Consider the following 17,289-nt stretch of genomic DNA (forward strand, 5'->3'; position numbering starts at 1 on the left):
AATACAGATTGAAATGCTAAAAAATAAATACCATAAACCCGGAAGCCCTGTTTAAGAGAATTATAGAATGGCATTGTGTGGATTTCTAACATGGCCTCCTGGTTTATTTTATAGATTCCTCCACTGCAACCACTCGAGTTCAAAAAGGAGCAAATTTTTAGTTTTAAAATGTCTGCTAAAGAAATAGTACACTGATATACAGTTATTTACTCTTGCACTGCTGAATACGCATCATAATTTCAGATCTTGTCTGAAGGGTTTCAATGGGGGAAGGGAGGCGGCTACATTATGACTAGTTATATAACAAAATACAAACAAAACACCTCGATTCCACAGGCTGGGAGAATTATTAAACAATTATAAAAGCTTTTTTTTTTTTTTACCAAGCTTTAATCATACGTACTTTATATAGACTATACACGTTTGAACTTGTTACCCACTCTAACGTGGACCCTGCACTAAATGGGGAGAGGATGTGGTCTCACGGCTAAACTGGCCACCTTAGAGCTGGGAAACCAAGGTTCGAGCCTCGGGTCGATTCCACATCCTGTGATTCTGGGCAAATCACTTAATCTCCACATGCCTACTCAAAACAAGCATTGGCATAGCCAATAGGTCTCGCATTTGGGACCTTAAAAGTTTAGCCATGCATTTTTGACATTGCAAATAACAATGCCCTTTATTTTTGTTTTCGTTTTTAAAACAAATAAAAGGCATTGTCATTTTCAATGCCAATAGCATAAACTCGCGTAAATGTGAGACCTATTGCATTGCAAATGCTGGTTAGAAAACGTCGCCACGTTTCTGGCGAGCATGTTTGACACCCAAAAGTCCAACACCTTTCACCAGGTGACCACGTGGTCATTCCGCTGACTCCCGCCTCCCTTATATTAATTTCTCCAACTGGTCAGCCCAGGACATATCTTAAGAATGAATAGGAGGTTGTTTGACCTTTCTGACCCTGGCCGGCAAAGGGCGTGCTCGGGGGGGGGGGCACAGATGTCAGAGCAGGGCGCCCTGGAGTTGGTTGCCGGCTACTATTCATTAGGCTGTGGCGAGGCAATGGGGATTGTGGGGCCTGAGGATTTCTGCTGGGTTCATACCTCTGCTCCCAGCACGGAGCAAAGACAGGGCGTGGAGAACCCCAGAGCCGTCTCAGCATCGGCGAGAGAAGGCCGTGGAACACGGACACCAATGTGGGCGGGAGAGCATGGGGCGCAGGGTAGAGGAGAGTGGAGAAGGAGGAAAAAGGGACAAGGGGGAATGGGGAAAGTGTGAGGGAGAGAGAAATATGTGAGAACGTTGATGGAGAGGGGACATGGGAAGAAAGGAAGGAGAGAGACCGCAGGGGCAAGGGAGAAAAGAGGCATTTACAAAACGTTTGAGACAGATGACACACAAATGAGTGAAAGGAGGAAGAGAGGAACATTAGCAAGAGCTAATTGCATTGGGGAATGGATAATGTGATATCAAAAGAGTAAGATAGGAACTTGCAAGAGATAACACGAATTATGTAAAGAAGATAAGGTACTTGGATTGAAGATGTGAAAAAATACGAAAAACCGAAGGTTGAGGAGAAGACAGAGAGAAATTAAGATTGGGAAGGCGGGAATGAGCAAGGAGAGTTTGAATCGATCGAGGACAGGAAGAAATTAGATAGAGAAGGGAAAGATAGGGTCTAGGAGAGAGAACGCAGCGGCAGGTAGAAAGAAGACTTGGAGGAGGGTAAATAAAGGCATGGGCAGTCCTCCTCTCTGCCGCATTGTGGTTATCAATGATCCCATAATGGAGTACAGCTGTGGGTTTCATCACACAGTTGCTCAAAACAACTGGCCTGCTCGCCGAAGACCATATATCCCAGTTCAGTGACAGTCTGCAGGGCTCCCTCAGAGGTAAAACAGACGCCCCTTCAGCAATTGTGGACAGGCTGCTCTCTGCGTCTTTGTCCCTCCTGGATGAGTGGGATAATTAAATAGAGACCGAGGCAGGGTGTTGCTGTGTCGTACAGCAAGAGTTTGGGCGGGATATAGTAGGTCACATCTGGCCAACGCTTTGATGGTGGGGTGAGGGGGGAGGCATCTTGTATTTCTCGGTTATTTCAAGTCTGTGGAACATTCGGACTGATGAGATGGTTAAAGTAATTTAAAAGTGGGCGGTATCTCCAAGAGCGAAGTGAGAGGTGTGCAGCTTGTGGGTCTAACGAGGGGGGCAGAATTGGTGCACTGGTTCCGCACAGCATGCCTTCCTTTCGTGAAGGAGACGTTAACGTGAAAGGGGAGGGGGCGCCCCCGGCTGCCGACATGATGCGCTTCAACTGAAATTTGTACGGAAAAACAATCTACGATAGTATTCTTTGGAATTACTGATGTGGAGAACCTAGTTACCACTTGACAGGTTGGCGAGTTGGTAGTGATGGTACAGGTGGAGTAGACGTGCGGCGGCGACTCTGAGTTTGAGTGTTGGCAGCGTTTGATTCTGGCTCAATTTCCCTCCTGAAGGGTATCAGACTTGTGTTGGTGAAAAAAGGAACATTCACCAGTAGGCCTTTGGTCTATGTGGCAGTCGTGGCCATTGCTACTTAATGTGGTGGAGGCTTGTTGCGTGCGTCAGGAGGGCACTACAAAGACACGTTTGAGACACTGTGCCAAAGCAACCAGCGTTGGGTGGTCCGAAAGAAATGGATCAGGAGCGCTGGTGGAAACGTCGCAATGTGTGCCAAGTGACTAAGTTTTGAGGAGACAGAAAGCAATAACAAGTGGGAGGGGTGGGGGAAGTGGGGTGAGAGCACACACAGCGTGTCCCTTGCGGGAGCGAGCAGGGGCACCATATGTTTTAAAGATAATTACAAACAGATGGTTTCAAAGCTCGCTCCCGCAAGGGAATCGCCAAACGGGCACGAGTTGCCATTGAAAGCAATGCAAAGCGTGCACGTTTTTGGCCGAATAACTGAATAGATTCCTAAAGGTCTCCTCCTATGCAGCAGCACATGCGCGCTGCTTAGGCAAGACCAAAAAATTAATGTGTCCTTGTGTAACGTAACTGGTGCTCATGTACAGCGCTCCAATACCTTTGGGTCGAGTTTGCGCTACATAAATCTGCAAAAAAAACAAGCATTTACAATGCAATGGTTTCGCCTTTGTTAAAGTTTGAGCCTTTGGTATTGCTTTTGACAAAGCTATTGGCATTGTAAATGGCAACATTTTTATTTATGTGTTGGTTTTGAAAACAGATAAATAAATGGCATTGTCATTTACATTGGCAATAGCTTAATCTCTCGCAAAGGTGAGACCTATTGTACCCTACTGGACGAGCTCAGCAGACCGCAATTACTTGCAGACGAGTTCTATAACACAACAGTGACACTGCTACATCCAGCGCTTCACAATAGAAACAGAAATGATACATGAGAAGATTACGAGTGAACAAATTACAAAAGCAGACGTTCCGTTACATGAGGCAAAAGTGACAATTGTGAGCAAACAAAATATGAGGTAGCAAAAGGTACCTTACAGGAGGAATATACGAACTCGAAAGTTTCAAACCGGCATCCCAGAGCGGCCACGTCCGCTGGTTCAAGACGGCGGAAGGGAGACAAGAGAGGGGCCATGCATTAACGGTACAACTGTGAGAGCAGAGGAAGAAGCAAACACATGAGTCGGAGTCTCAGCGACTAAGCGAGCAAAGCCAGCGCGTAACATATGAAGCGGAGAGAGAGCACAGCCGGGCATGGCCAGCACCAGATTTTTATCCTGGTAGGGGTATTGTAGTTTATGCCCAAACAGCTCTGGAATGAGAATAGGGGAATACCATAGGATAAAGTGTACTTAAATATTGTGGTGATGTGAGAAAAAAAACTAAGAAATAAGTACTTTCAAAAAACACTAAAGGCCCTAGTAGGACCAACACATGGTTGACAGCTGCCTTTCCCTGGCAAATACTAATGAAAGAGGCTGTAATTAAAGCCTACCAAGTAAGAATAGACGTAACAGGGGGTGTCCCCATGTGAGATGACAAAGCAGTACTAAGGAGGGACTACTAAGCCTATTGACCAATGAACAGCCACAGTTTACAGTTGACAATGACGAAAGACAATTATAAATGTGGGCGGAGAGTGGACAGAGCTTTAAGTCCCTACATCAATACAGCATGCTTCGCAGAGCAGCGCATGAGCTGCCCAGGCTCGAACCAAAAACGTATGTGTTCATCTGTAACAAAACTGGTGCTCATGTAAAGCCTCTGAAACCTTTTAGTCAAGTTCGCCCTATATAAAACTCCAGGGAAAAAACAGGTAGTACACCAGGAAAACTGCACCAGGTGCAGAAGTTCAGACAAGCCTGTGGGAGTGTCATGTGACATACTTCTGGGGCTCTCATTTCACCAGTGCACAATTGTACATCAGATACAAATATGCAAAGGGGAAAGGAGAACACATTTTTCGTTTTTTTCCACAGGGAAAGCCGTTTTCCTGTGCTGCAAGCCCTTGCACGAGGTCCATCTCCTTTCCCATACTGAAGTAATGATTTTCCAGTCCTTGCAAAAATTGCTGGCCATGGTTGAAAAGGGTTCAATTTCAGTTTATAAAGCCCCACAACCATATGAATGTGTCAGCCATCAAAAACGTTAAAAGATAGCCATTCATGTTTCCACCTACTTCCCTCACCTTTCCTGGAAGTTGCACATATCTCTGCACTAGGTTAACTTATTTCCACCTGCCAGGATTCTTTCAGTAAATGTCCAGTAGGCATAAAGAAGGCATTTTCATTATGGATAATTGCACTGTGTCTGAAAGTCCAGAGGCTGCATCCCAAGGCCTTTAGCTGTACGGCCTAGGCTCCAATGAGCGATCATTGTTTGTGATCACACCCTACTCCTAATTCAAACGAGAACCAAGTCCACACCACATGTCCTTCAGTTGTGCACAGCAGGGTATGGATGCCGGTGCCGCCATGGGCAAAATCCTGCACCAATGTCCACGGAGCCCAAGAACTGACTTCACGCAGTTTTCGGCCATGCACAGAAGTGTCTACATACAGGGACTGGCCTGTTGTGACCATATCCTGTCACCTCAATGCCCACTGTGCTATAAATGTAGCCTTGTGTAGCAGGCTCTAGGCTCAAGGCATGATCTTTGGATATACCCAACACCCTTCCCTATAACCCAGGGCTCACGGTGCATGCCTTTCAATCTGTACTAAATGCAAGATAAGGCTGTTAGACATGCCCAGTCCGCCTCTTTCCAGACCCCATCATGATGTTTTGGAATGCACAGGAGGTTCTTGCCATACGACAAGTCTTGCTGATGTGCCCTGTGGCCACTCCATACGGCAAAATAGCCCATTTTACATGCCCTCAGTGATGTCATTAATAAAGATGTGAATTTTGATACTATCTGTGACATGATCAATGAGGTTACAAGTGTATTTTGAAACGTTTTTGTGTGTGGTTTTCTGTAACTGGAGAAATTCAGTGGGTTTTCGTTTTGATTTTTAACCATAGTGTCCCATAAGAGATGATTTTGTCTAATAAACTATAGATTTTGCCTTTTTATCTGTGATTTTTGAACTTTCTTAATGTTGTATTGCTTCCTTTGTGATTGGTATTTCTCCTCTTTCCAAATCGAGAAGTCACTATGCTCGGACAAATGTAAGAAGCTACCCGCTGTGCCCAAAGCATGCTGTATATGGTAAAGGCTCTGAATAACTGGTCCTGTAGGTACAGGAGCTAGGAGTAGGCCACAAAGTCGGCTGTACTGACTTTAAGGCCACCCACATAAAGCCTCGGGGAAACAAATGTAATTTCGACTTGGAATTGTATTCAACTAGATTCAAAAGTCATTGTTTATTAATGATAATAACAGATCATTTTTGTAGAGTAATCACTAGAACATATTTTCACGCACCTTAAACGAGTCTGCCAACGAAAGGTATAAGAATTACATTCAGAATGACGTATTTTTGAACAATAAACAATATGTTCAAAGTGCACTTAAATAAACATTATTCACAAGAAAGAAAAAGAGAGGTTAGGTGTACAATGCATTTTCAGTGTGGTTATCATGATTGAGTGATTTTGGGTACAAATTTCTCAGATGAGCTCATATTTAGAATTTCATTAGCATGTTACAAAAATGTAATTCTTTGGCATTGAAGACTTCGTTTCTTTAACACGGGCTCCCTATTGAGCCCACATTTGCATGACTAGGAACGTGAATGAAAGCATTTTTCATCGCTCATCCAACCGGGCTCAGGAGCTGCAACAAGACAAACTGACTAAAAAAACACATCTTACGAAGATGACGGGCGCAGCTTCGATACAAATTCGGAAAAGAAAATTAAGGCAAGCAAAAACACATGCTGAATAAACACAGCTCGAAGTGTTCTATTTTAAAGCCGGCTGGCAGCTTTGTTGTGCTCTGAGCTTTATAATTTACAGCCACATTGACACATACATTTAAAAATGTGTAGAGGAAAGTGTCTGCATTTGACTACCGAATGAAGGGAAGTACTGGTCGCCACGTCCCTTTCTTGTATGTCATCTGATCACCTCGGGGGTCATCTATGAATACACTGTCAGTTTCATCTTTATCAGGGAGGACAAAAAACAAGCGCTGAAGCGGACCGGCTGCTCTACCCCGACCCCAACTCTTGCCGACTCCAGCCAGACCTGTGGATCAGTGTTCGAGCCTCTGCCTTTCTCAATATCTTGGGAATCTGGGCAAATCACTTAAGCACAGAACTGCAGTAAAGACCTTCATGGCGGGTTCTTGAGAAGCGGGCCAGGCACGCAGTTTTCAGTACTTGTTCTCATGAATGTGACCAACAACAACAAACAAGCATTTACGGACGGACAGTGGGAGGGGGCGGTAACGTGCACACGGAGAGCGGGGGGGGGCGGGGCGGGAAAGGAACGGACAGCGGGAGGGTATAATTTACAGCCACATTGACACATACATTTAACAAGCACTCACCTGGGGAACAACGGAGGCCCAGCACGGAGCGGGCATTTCGGCAACCCCGCCCACGGCCACGGTAATGTGCGCTCGAAAAACATTAAGCACAGGGGGGGGGGGCGGGAACGGACAGCGGGAGGGGGGTCGGGAAGGCTTTCTCCGTTGGCGGTCGGCCGCGGAATGGCCAAAAAAACCTGGTCAACAAAAAAAAAAATAAACCCCGCCCACGGCCGCATGACTACATAGAGGGCACGCCCAGGGAAAAAATCTCAGGAACGCCCCCGAATCTGGTCCGTGAATGACGGACAGATCTCTGTTCCAATGGCTAGCCTCCATTTATGGAGCTAGCCAATGGAACAGAGGGTGGATTCAAGTGTCCCTTACTGAAGACTAAAGCTCCGTGCTCCAGCTAAACCTAAAACTGAAAGACAAAGTTTACCAAGCCAGAGGTAGCCTAAGCAGGACCTACTTAGTTAAGTGCCTAACCCACCGAACACTCGTACAAGCGCACAAACAAAGCGAAAATCCAAAGGATGAATGGAAAAGAGAAATCTGTTATCTGTAAGGTGACCAAACATCTCGAATTACCCAGGACAGTCTTGGTTATTATAGGACTGTCCTGTTGTGCTCCTAAATTATTTTGCAAAAATAAATACATGTCCAGGTTTTTAGGTCTCGCCTGAGCCAGAGCATGCGCTAATCGGCGAGACATTTAGTAAGTGGGTTTTGAAAGTGCTACTCACAGGCTTTTTGCTGGCCTCCTGCTTGCGTTTACGAGCGCGTGCACAGCTGCCATCTGTGTTTCTGTAATGGCTCATTAAGCCTTGAAGTGCGTGAATCATGCTCCTCTGCTCGCACTACCCCCTGCCTTCGCCCCCTCCCTCCTGGTCAGCACTACCCCCTCCCTTCTCCCCCTCCCTCCTGGTCAGCTTCATTTGTGTCTTCTATTGCTGTGAATTATGCTCCGCACTCCCTTCTCCCCCTCCCTCTTCGTCAGTTTCATTTGTCTTCTATGGCTGAGAATCATGCTCCTCTGCTTGCACTCCCCCCTCCCTTCTCCCCCTCCCTCTTCATCACTTTCATTTGCCTCTTGTATCCCTGTTATTATTAGCTTAAGCATTTGCACACCACACGAATCGCCAGCAGTTAAACACGATGTGCAAAGTAAAGAACAGCAGGCAGATTATTAAATGAAGAGCCCCCAAGTAACCAAGTAAGTTGCCAAACCAACGCTGCTTCTCTTTGAGCCTGGTGACTGTGGTGGTTAACTTGTAACTTGGTATGAGTGAATCGCAGCCAAAGCAATCAAGCCTCCAGTGCTGCCAAAAAGCTTCCTGCAAGACAACAGTCCCTGTAAAAGGCAGACATTTTTAGGTTTCGCCTAGCCGAAAGCTGCGCAGCAGACTTTCGCGCAGGTGAAATCTTATGAGTTACAGTATGGATGTTTGTGCCGCCTCTCTGTTCCATTGGCTAGCTCCATTGGAGGCTAGCCATTGGAACAGAGATCTGTCCGTCATGGCCGGACCAGATTCGTGGGCGTTCCCGACCGTTTTTCGCATTTTGTCCACGTCATGCGGCGGTGGGCGGTGCTTTTTTTTCGTATCGGCATGTTGGTTTCATTACCAACGTGTGCCTTGCAGGGGTGGGCTGCACGATTCCGAGTTGCTAGCAGGTAAGCGGCATATTTTACTCCCGTTCCCGCCCCCCTCCTGTCCGTGTGCCCGTCCCCCTCTCCCGCTGTCCGTGAGCCCGTCCCCCTCTCCCGCTGTCCGTGTGCCCGTCCCCCTCTCCCGCTGTCCGTGTGCCCGTCCCCCCTCCCGCTGTCCGTGTGCCCGTCCCCCCTCCCGCTAGTAGTGTAAAGCAGAGGGCCCCGCTCCGTCAGTTCATCGATAGTCGCTCCCCTTTGCTGCTTCAGAAACAATATCGACCCGTTATTAGATACTGCCTAAAAATGGCGCCAGCTGTAATATGGCCGCGTTCCTTACTTCGTTGTGTTCACAGAGCGGCGTGTGATGTGATCTTCATGTGAGCTGGTAACGGGGCCTAACCAGCCCATCCAGCGCGTTCCTCCGAACATTTACAAGTTCAAACACTGAAATTAGCCCGTTCTGCACTTTTAGTTTCGATTTGGACTGGTGGCGGGAGACGCTGCCCCGAGGAAGTGTTTTCAGTGTTTACCCAGACATTTCACGGCCACGAAGTAAGTGGCTGTGAGCGCTGCATCCCTCCCAGGCCAGGGGGAGTTTCAAGTTAATGCCAAAAGGTTGAGTCACTTTTATTTCTGTATAAATGTGGATGTTTAAAAGACTCAACAGAACAATACAAGATGCAGTTTTCCTTTGTTAATCGGCCATAAAAGTTAGGCTCATTTGAGAAGAGCCAGTGTCCTGTAGGGGTGGAACCCACTTCCCCTCGCCGGTGAAGGCTCTGACACAGGAAGTTGGCTACGCAAAGAGTTGGACATGCGAGTTAAATGGACCCGTGTGTGTACTTCTCTGCTTTTATTTTTTAATCGCGGGCTGCCTACGTTTGAAGTCAGTGTTATATTTGTGTGTCTCGTTTTGTGTGTTTTCTCTTCACCTGCGTATATTTCTACGCACTTGTTTCTCTTTCCGTTTGTATTTCTGTATGCTTGGGTGTATATGCATCTGTGTGGTAAGGTGTCCATGCCAGTATTTATTTTTTGTGTTTTGTGTTTGGTGTGTTTCTCTGTGTTTGTGTGGGTTGGCGTGTACATATTGCTGCTTTTTTTCATTTACGCACTGAGGGTCGAAGGGTATATATGTAATAATATATTTCAGTGCGCTCAAAGTGGATTGGAAAAAAAACATACAAAGTGTAATATTTGTGTGTGTGTGCGCGCGAGGGTGGAATGGGTAATCACACAAATTATAATATGTATGTGGGCGGGGGTGGAATGGGTAGTCACATAAGTGTACTATGTGTTTGTTTGGTAGTCACACAGATGTACTATGTGTGTGTGGGCGGGGTGGAATGGGTAGTTACACAAAGTGTAAATGTGTGTGGCTCTGTTGGTGTGTGTGGGTCTGTGTGTGTGTGTGGGTCTGTGTGTTTTTGTGTGGCATTTGGCAGAGATTAAACTATTGGCATTGTAAATGACAATGCCATTTATTTATCTGTTTTCAAACCCAACACATAAATACAAATTTTGTCATTTACAATGCCAATAGCTCAAACTTTTCAAAAGGCGAAACCCTTGCATTGTAAATGCTTGTTTCAGAATGCGTCAGGTTAATTATGAGCTGTCGCCACCAAGCAGTCGGCTGGCCGTAATGACTCCCTCTCCCCCAACCTGCCGTGCTTCTCAAGTGATTCTCGAGTCATGGAGGTGTGCAGCTTATTTTCCATATTACTTGTCCCTGTACTAAAAGACAAAAAAAAGCAGCTAGTCTTTTTTATGTTTATGATGCTTCCATTCACCCACTGCCATGCTCTTGGTTCCACAAGCTTTTAGTGAGCTAGATTTTCTCCACACAGAGTGTAGTAAATGTCACTATATAAGGCTCCAGGAGGACAATCCACAAACAGAGCCCATTTGGCCCCAAGAATCCCAAAACAACATGTTCTCCCAGAGCACTTTTAGCTATTCCAAACGGAGGAAGTTGTTTTCTTGTTTTATTTAGTGCATTCAAAGGCTGGCCAGACTTGTAAATAACCCAGAAAGATAACAATGACTTGGGAACAGAGGCTGATTTGCTGTCACCAACCTTTAACTCTGTGATCAGGGGACACCCCCCTGGCTGCCCCCTGTTTAGTCTGCAGCCTCTTGGCTCTGCTATCGGCCTGATAACAGGCTAGCTTATTGTCAGCCCCAAGTGCGCCAGGGACGCTTCCTGCAAATAGTTAAAGGGTCGAAGGCCAATGCAATGGGCTATGTTTGTCTGTGCTTCAATGCATTCATTTAAAAATCTCAATAAGTACATGGTCTGTCAAACATCTTCCCCCTTCTCGCTCACCCTTGTGCATGCTTGTCGCTGTGCAGAAGGCAGCATGGTGCATATCTATCTGTGCCTGGAGTGTAATTATCTAGAGAGAGGGATGTATAGATAGAATGCAGCTCTTGTCTTTGCAAATGAGGAACCCTTTATTATCATCAAATTGTAAGTAATCACTAGCACTGAAATACTTTACTGACGCTTTAAAGTTCTCAGTGATGGGCTACAGCATCACATAACAAGCATTGGCATAGCCAATAGGTCTCGCCTTTGGGACCTTATAAGTGTTTAACCATGCAACAGTTAATGTCGTTGCACCGAGGATATTGTGCAGCATAACTAAGTACTTATACGGTCCCAAAAGCTTTATAAAAAGAGGTGGATGAGCAAACACACTCGAATAGTGCTGTGCATGCTAATGTTACACTAGCTTCACTCATTACCTGGGACAGCTTATTTGATCATAGTCTCTTGCTGTGCTGCCTGGTCTCATTCAACGCATACCAGCAGAATTTAATGAGAGGCGAATTAGCGACCACAGAGCCCAACGCCCAAGGGTTGACCCGCCCTTGGAACAAAGTATGGGGGGGGAAGGGAAGTCTTTCAATTTCATGCAACAGAGTATATATGTGTCTGTATGTATATATATATATATATATATATATATATATATATCCAGACAGTCGTCATAAACAGAGCTCTAGCTTCAAATACAAAATGACGAAGAGCAGACCCTTAAGTTGCTGGTGCAAAGTGATTAGTTTATTTGTGCCAGCACGTCTGTGTATAAATGTATATATATATTTTCACACACACACATATTTATATTTGAAATAGGATGTAAATATTTACATAAAAGTGCCTTCATATAGTACTATTTCTGTGTCTACTGTCGTTCCATTTTTTAGGTCGAACCTAGCGGTAGCGCACATGCGCTGTCACTCTGCGAGGAATGCTGTATTAGGGTATACAATAGAAGCCTTGCCCACTCTCTGCCCATATTTTTAATTGGCTTGTGCCATTGTCCTTTGTGAATGCGGACTTCAGATTCATTAGGCTTGTTAGTCCCGCCTTGTCTCCTTTAGTTACCGCCCATAAGGACTGGACCTTTAACTGCTGCTGTTACATGCTCCCCTTTATAAGTTGGTGAGCACTATCTTCCTTAATGCTCTTCCCCTATTCCACACACTACATAGCAGCAGGCCTACTACTGTATTTATTTAATTTACTACGTGGCCCGATTTAACTAAAGCGGCTGCACTTATTTAATTTATGGCGCGCTCAGCTTTCAATTTAGTGGCCGCACTTATTTAATTAAATATCTTACAGGCGGCTGCTTTTATAATAGCGGCCGCGCTTTTTTAAATTAATAACGCAGACCACTTTCACTTCAGCTGCCACGCACAACGTTTCTTAATTAATGTATTTTTACTTGGCGTGAAAGCGCACCAAATGCGCTTTCACTTTAATATTGTCCGTGCCCCTTTATTTAGACGCTGCTCACTGTAACCTGAATACCGTGAGCAGCGTCTAAATAAATGGGCGTGGCCAACATTAAAGTGCTCTCGCATTTGCGAGAGTTTGAGCTATTTGCATTAAAAATAACAATGCCTTTTATATATGTATTTGGTTTAAAACATAAACAAAAGGCATTGTAATTTACAATGCCAATCGCTCAAACGCTCACAAAAGCTAGACTTATTTCATTAAAAAGGAGTGTTCATGAATGGGGCCAGTGTCTCCAATGCTGCAGGTCCCAGCAGAAACAGTTCTCGATAAATGTCAACACAATACAGTGCCTAGAAGTGCGCAGCTCCCATGCAAAGGCGCCAGTGTCGGACGGGGACCAGCAACCAGCCCTGGGTGGGCAGCAGCCACGACACTGGTAACATAGGGACCTAACCCTGGGAGGTGCCCTCTGACCTACCTCAGGCCACGTCCACTTGAGACACCTCCGGAGGCCTCATCCGTCACCAGACTCCGGGCCGGGGGCCTTGAGCTTCAGAAATGAGCCTGAAATGGTTTTCTTGCCCCCTGGGGCTCTGAGAAGGCATTGCAATAGAAGGAGGACTCGTCATCCGCAGCAAGGGGGAGCTGTCCCAGTGACAGGGTGGCCACCTATGGGACCCGTCACCCCTGTTCAGAGCATCCCACCCACTGTCATGTCTCTTCACCTGTGACTTGCAGGGCAGCTGCTCTGTTAGCTTTGCTGCACTGATCCCCTCTCGTCGATCTTGACCTCTGACCCCCTCAGCCTCACAAATAACTTCATCCTTAGACATTTACCTTTTTTACAGTTTCTCCGCTCTGCTTCATCTTCCGCAGTACAATGATGCACGGGGTCAGCCATACACTGCAGTGATCTGCACACAGCTTGTGTATGGCTCCTGGTATGGAAAGCGCTTTGAAATAGAGGGAGGCGTGTCCCGCGATATATAAAGTATGTAATTACATCTCTTTACAGCAGGGACGTTAACCCACTGTGCTATCTCACCCCAAGGCCTCCTTGCACTCCCCAGAAGGAGGAGTATAGGCCTCCTTGGCCCGGTCGTGTTTTGATGGTTTCACGCTGGGGGACCAGTCACTTATCTCTGCCGCAGGCAGGTTAACCCACTGTGATATCCTAGCACAAGCCCCAGTGCAGTAGATTAGAGGAGGGGACGGAGTGATGAGAGGGCACACAGGGAGCCACTTCTGGGGCCCTCTGGCAGTATGTGCCATGCTTCACTCAACGCCCCTTACTCAGGCAGGAAGGTGGGGGCAGTCAGAGGAGCCCCTACAGACCTGAGAGGGGTCAAGCACTAAGGGCGTACCCTCTGACCACACTCAACTCAACTCACTCAAGACAGAGAGACCCCTTCCCTGCACAGGAGGGGGGCGCTGTTTTTAGCAATCACTTATGATTGGAGAGATATGGGGCACTTTTGCCTGGTGGTAGTGAGAGAATCAGAGTAGGCGGTCATGGGGTGTGGGGGCGCCAAAAAAGATTGTCGTGCCACCAGCTCTAAATCTGGCCCTGGTGGAGAGGGTATATCCCTCCCCTCTCACAACCAACACACTAATTTGGGGTAAACACGTCCCGGCTCTGAGAACAGGCTTAAGGTGTCAGAGGCCTGTCATTTACCACACTGAGCATTCTGGGAATTGAAATCTTGAGTCAGTCAAAAGCTTTTATTCGGCTAGAGCCATAAATAGATTTTAAAAACACATCGAAACAACAAAAAATACAAATTCAAACGGTCAACAATCCTGAAGAAAAGGCAAGAAGCATACATCTATCAAAAGTACAAATGTACAAAATACAGAGCCTTATTGCATTTCGTCATGACAACCAAAAAAAAAATCTATAAAAAAGCATATTAAAAAATAGAAACAGTAAAAAGAAGAACAAGAACTGCCAAGTAATATGTAGCTAAAGGATGGTAAGCTCTACAAAGCCTAAACATGTTTAGCACTTTTCATCCTAAGAGCTTTTAGACATAACTAACAGATAAACTGCGCATCAAGGCACTGTAGGTATTGGTAAGTGGATACATCAGATCTGTGGCCGGATTAACACAAACAGGATGTTAAACCTGATGCTTCGGTCTGATATGAAAGCCACAAAAAAACATAAAAGGTGTAAGAGATCACACGGACAGCAGGTAATGAAGAAAACCAGGTACCCAGCTGGGAAGGTTGCATGAAAGTGCACAGTGCCAAATGAGAAATGGGTTCGATAAAATCTATGTTCATGGTTTGAGTGTGGTTTAGTGGACTAATGCGCCCACTGTGAGGGCCAGTGTTTGACCTCATGGTCACACGTTCAAAACCTGGCGGGTCCACTCAGCCTTTCATCCTTCTGAGGTTGATAAAATGAGTACCTTGGGTAACAATAAAGTCTGTTATTCAGCCCCAAGATACCTTTCTGCGGTGAACATGCGCTTTAGAAATACATGTTATGTTATAATATCCATAATACGTATGGTTCTCTTCTTCAGGTTTACTTTTGAGGTATCAGAACAAATTCATATGTTGACTATTTTAAATCTAACTGTTTGTAATCGAGGCCTTCATCAATCTCTTTGAACTGTTATTGATCTCATTTGGGTAATGAAACAAATGTGAGATGTCAAGAGGGGGAGAGGAGTTGGCCTAACGGCTAGGGCTGTGGACCTCAGATCTGGGAAACCGGGTTCAAGTCTCGGCAATGAAGCTGAACATCCTGTGATTCTGGGCCAATCACTTAATCACCCCTTTCCTAACAAAAAATGAATGTGTCCTCATGTAACACAACTGGTGCTATGTAAAGCGCTCCAATACATTCAGGCCAAGTTTACGCTATATAAAGCAACTGTACATTTAAAAAAAAAAAAAAGGATGGGGGAAAATTCTCTGAACCTAAAGTAACCAGGGGGGGGGTGGGGAGTCCATTCCTTCTAACGCCATACATACAGTCTTTGAGAACTGGTCTAGAGAATGTAGTATGGGGAGACAGTGACATCTTAAACCATAAAAGAAGGGGCTCAACCCTCACTGTATCCTCCAAACAATCATTTGCAATGCAATAGGTCCCGCATTTATGCGAGTTTGACCAATTGGCATTGTAAATGACAATGCCTTCTATTTATGTTTTGGTTTTTAAAACGTAAATAAAACGCATTGCCATTTACAGTGCCAATAACTTAAACTCGCGTAAACGTAAAACCTATTGCATTGCAAATGCTTGTTTCTTCTGAAAATGTGGTCACATAAGTTATATGAGAAATGGGCGCCTAAACAGAAAGCTCCCTAAACGACTAAACAAAATACCAGACTGTAAACTCAACAGTTAACAGGACCGTGACCTTCCCTCCCAAAGACAACACTGAACAATGCCTATGAAATTGGGCTGGAGTTTTATGGGAGGCTTCATACTGACATGACTTCGAGAGTCATAGGTGCGAAGGCACATATGAGTGGATTTGGGCCTCTATGGGCTTCAATGGCTCATGCGTGGTTTTAAGGTGGAGGAGCAACAGTGGGGGCTTGAAAGAGTCTTCTCTGTGTTGTCGAGTCCGCTGAGTGTTCTAGATTGTCCCGTTGGGGGAGCCGTCAGAGGCATGCCAGGCTGGACTGTAAGCCTAATGGGCGGTGGCATTAAGGCAGGCATAATTATTCAGGTCTATGACCATCGGGAGGGGACACGGGTTGTACATTTCCACGTCTAAGAATGCTGCGAATAGGATCGCCGGGTTGCCGTGTACATGTGGGTTCGTGGACCGACTCCAAACTGTTGAGAATAGAATCGCTGGGCTCTGAATTCACTTATGAGGCTTGGGGGCAGTGGTGAAAGGATCTGTTTTCTGCGTCTTTTCAGCAAGAGGTAAATATTCTTCAAGTGGATATCTCTGACTTACCCTCCTCGAGCTGCTCCCTTTTCAGCGTTCTGCGCATGTGCGTCTCCCTTTGTCTACGCCAGCTGCGTTCAGACCACTCCGCGCGCAGTCGCGCTGGGGAGGAGGAGACTGAGCGATGACACCGAGGCGCCTCTTCTCGGGCGCGCGCGTCTCACCCTATTACTCGAGCTGAGCTCATAGTCTCCATATTAGGACCAGGCAGAAATCGGCCTCCGTTTCCCCGCCCAACTGTGTTACCAAGTCTTCTAACTGTTTGTGCACCCCCGTCTGTTTGTGCCTTTCCGACGTCAGAGGGAAGCTTAGAAATACCGCTGCTAACTCCATGTGCCCGCCCGTCTGTCTATGCCTCCCTGAAAGCGGCGCAGCTGCCGTATGTTTTTGCCTGCGCTTCGCTGAAATCTGTTATGGAATGCGTGAAAAGGCACAGAAAGACTCTAGTTGTAGTGATTTGTGTATTGTAATGGAACGGATGGTTTGTGATGTTCCATAATAGAATTGGTAAGATTTTATTCTGGAGTGTGGAATGTTGGGGGCAAATGAGAGATGGTTGTGGGGAGACGAACTGCTTTTGCCTGGCATTCCTGTGGACCCCTTTCTTATTTTATTTATTTTAATTTTTATTTAATGCCGTTTTATATAGCGCGAACTTTACTCAAAGGTGTCAAAGCGCTTTACAAAAGAACCAGGTAAGTTTCATAAGGTACTGAAGATAGACTAAACACGCCAAGTTACAAATATACAGTTACAAACAGGGGCGTAACACAGGCCCCCGCAGCCCACGCGGCGGGAGCTCCAGGGGGCCCCCTCGGCACTGCACTCTGTCCGGAGAGCTCCTAATTGAGCCCGGAGGGGGCCCCTCTACATACCTTGCAGGGAGGCCCCCTCAATTTTCGTTACGCCAGTGGTTACAAAGGTACACAAGAAAGACTGAGCATTCTAACAAGTTACATATACGCAGTTCCAACTCTAACTATTTGCATATTTATAATGTAAATAATAAAAACGT

At 46.0% G+C, this 17,289-nt stretch overlaps 1 protein-coding gene across 1 annotated transcript in view; it reads right to left on the bottom strand.

Moving 5' to 3' along the window:
* The window catches only part of GPAT4 (glycerol-3-phosphate acyltransferase 4), a 289,147-nt gene extending 272,728 nt beyond the window's left edge, over positions 1-16,419 (bottom strand). Inside the window, exon 1 of the mRNA XM_078666242.1 lies at positions 16,284-16,419. The gene's annotated coding sequence lies outside the window, so the exon portion shown is untranslated. The remainder of the gene's footprint in view (positions 1-16,283) is intronic.
* Between the last annotated feature and the right edge of the window lie 870 nt (positions 16,420-17,289).

This window comes from Lissotriton helveticus, chromosome 11 (genome assembly GCF_964261635.1).
Source record: "Lissotriton helveticus chromosome 11, aLisHel1.1, whole genome shotgun sequence".
Classification (NCBI taxonomy): Eukaryota; Metazoa; Chordata; class Amphibia; order Caudata; family Salamandridae; genus Lissotriton; species Lissotriton helveticus.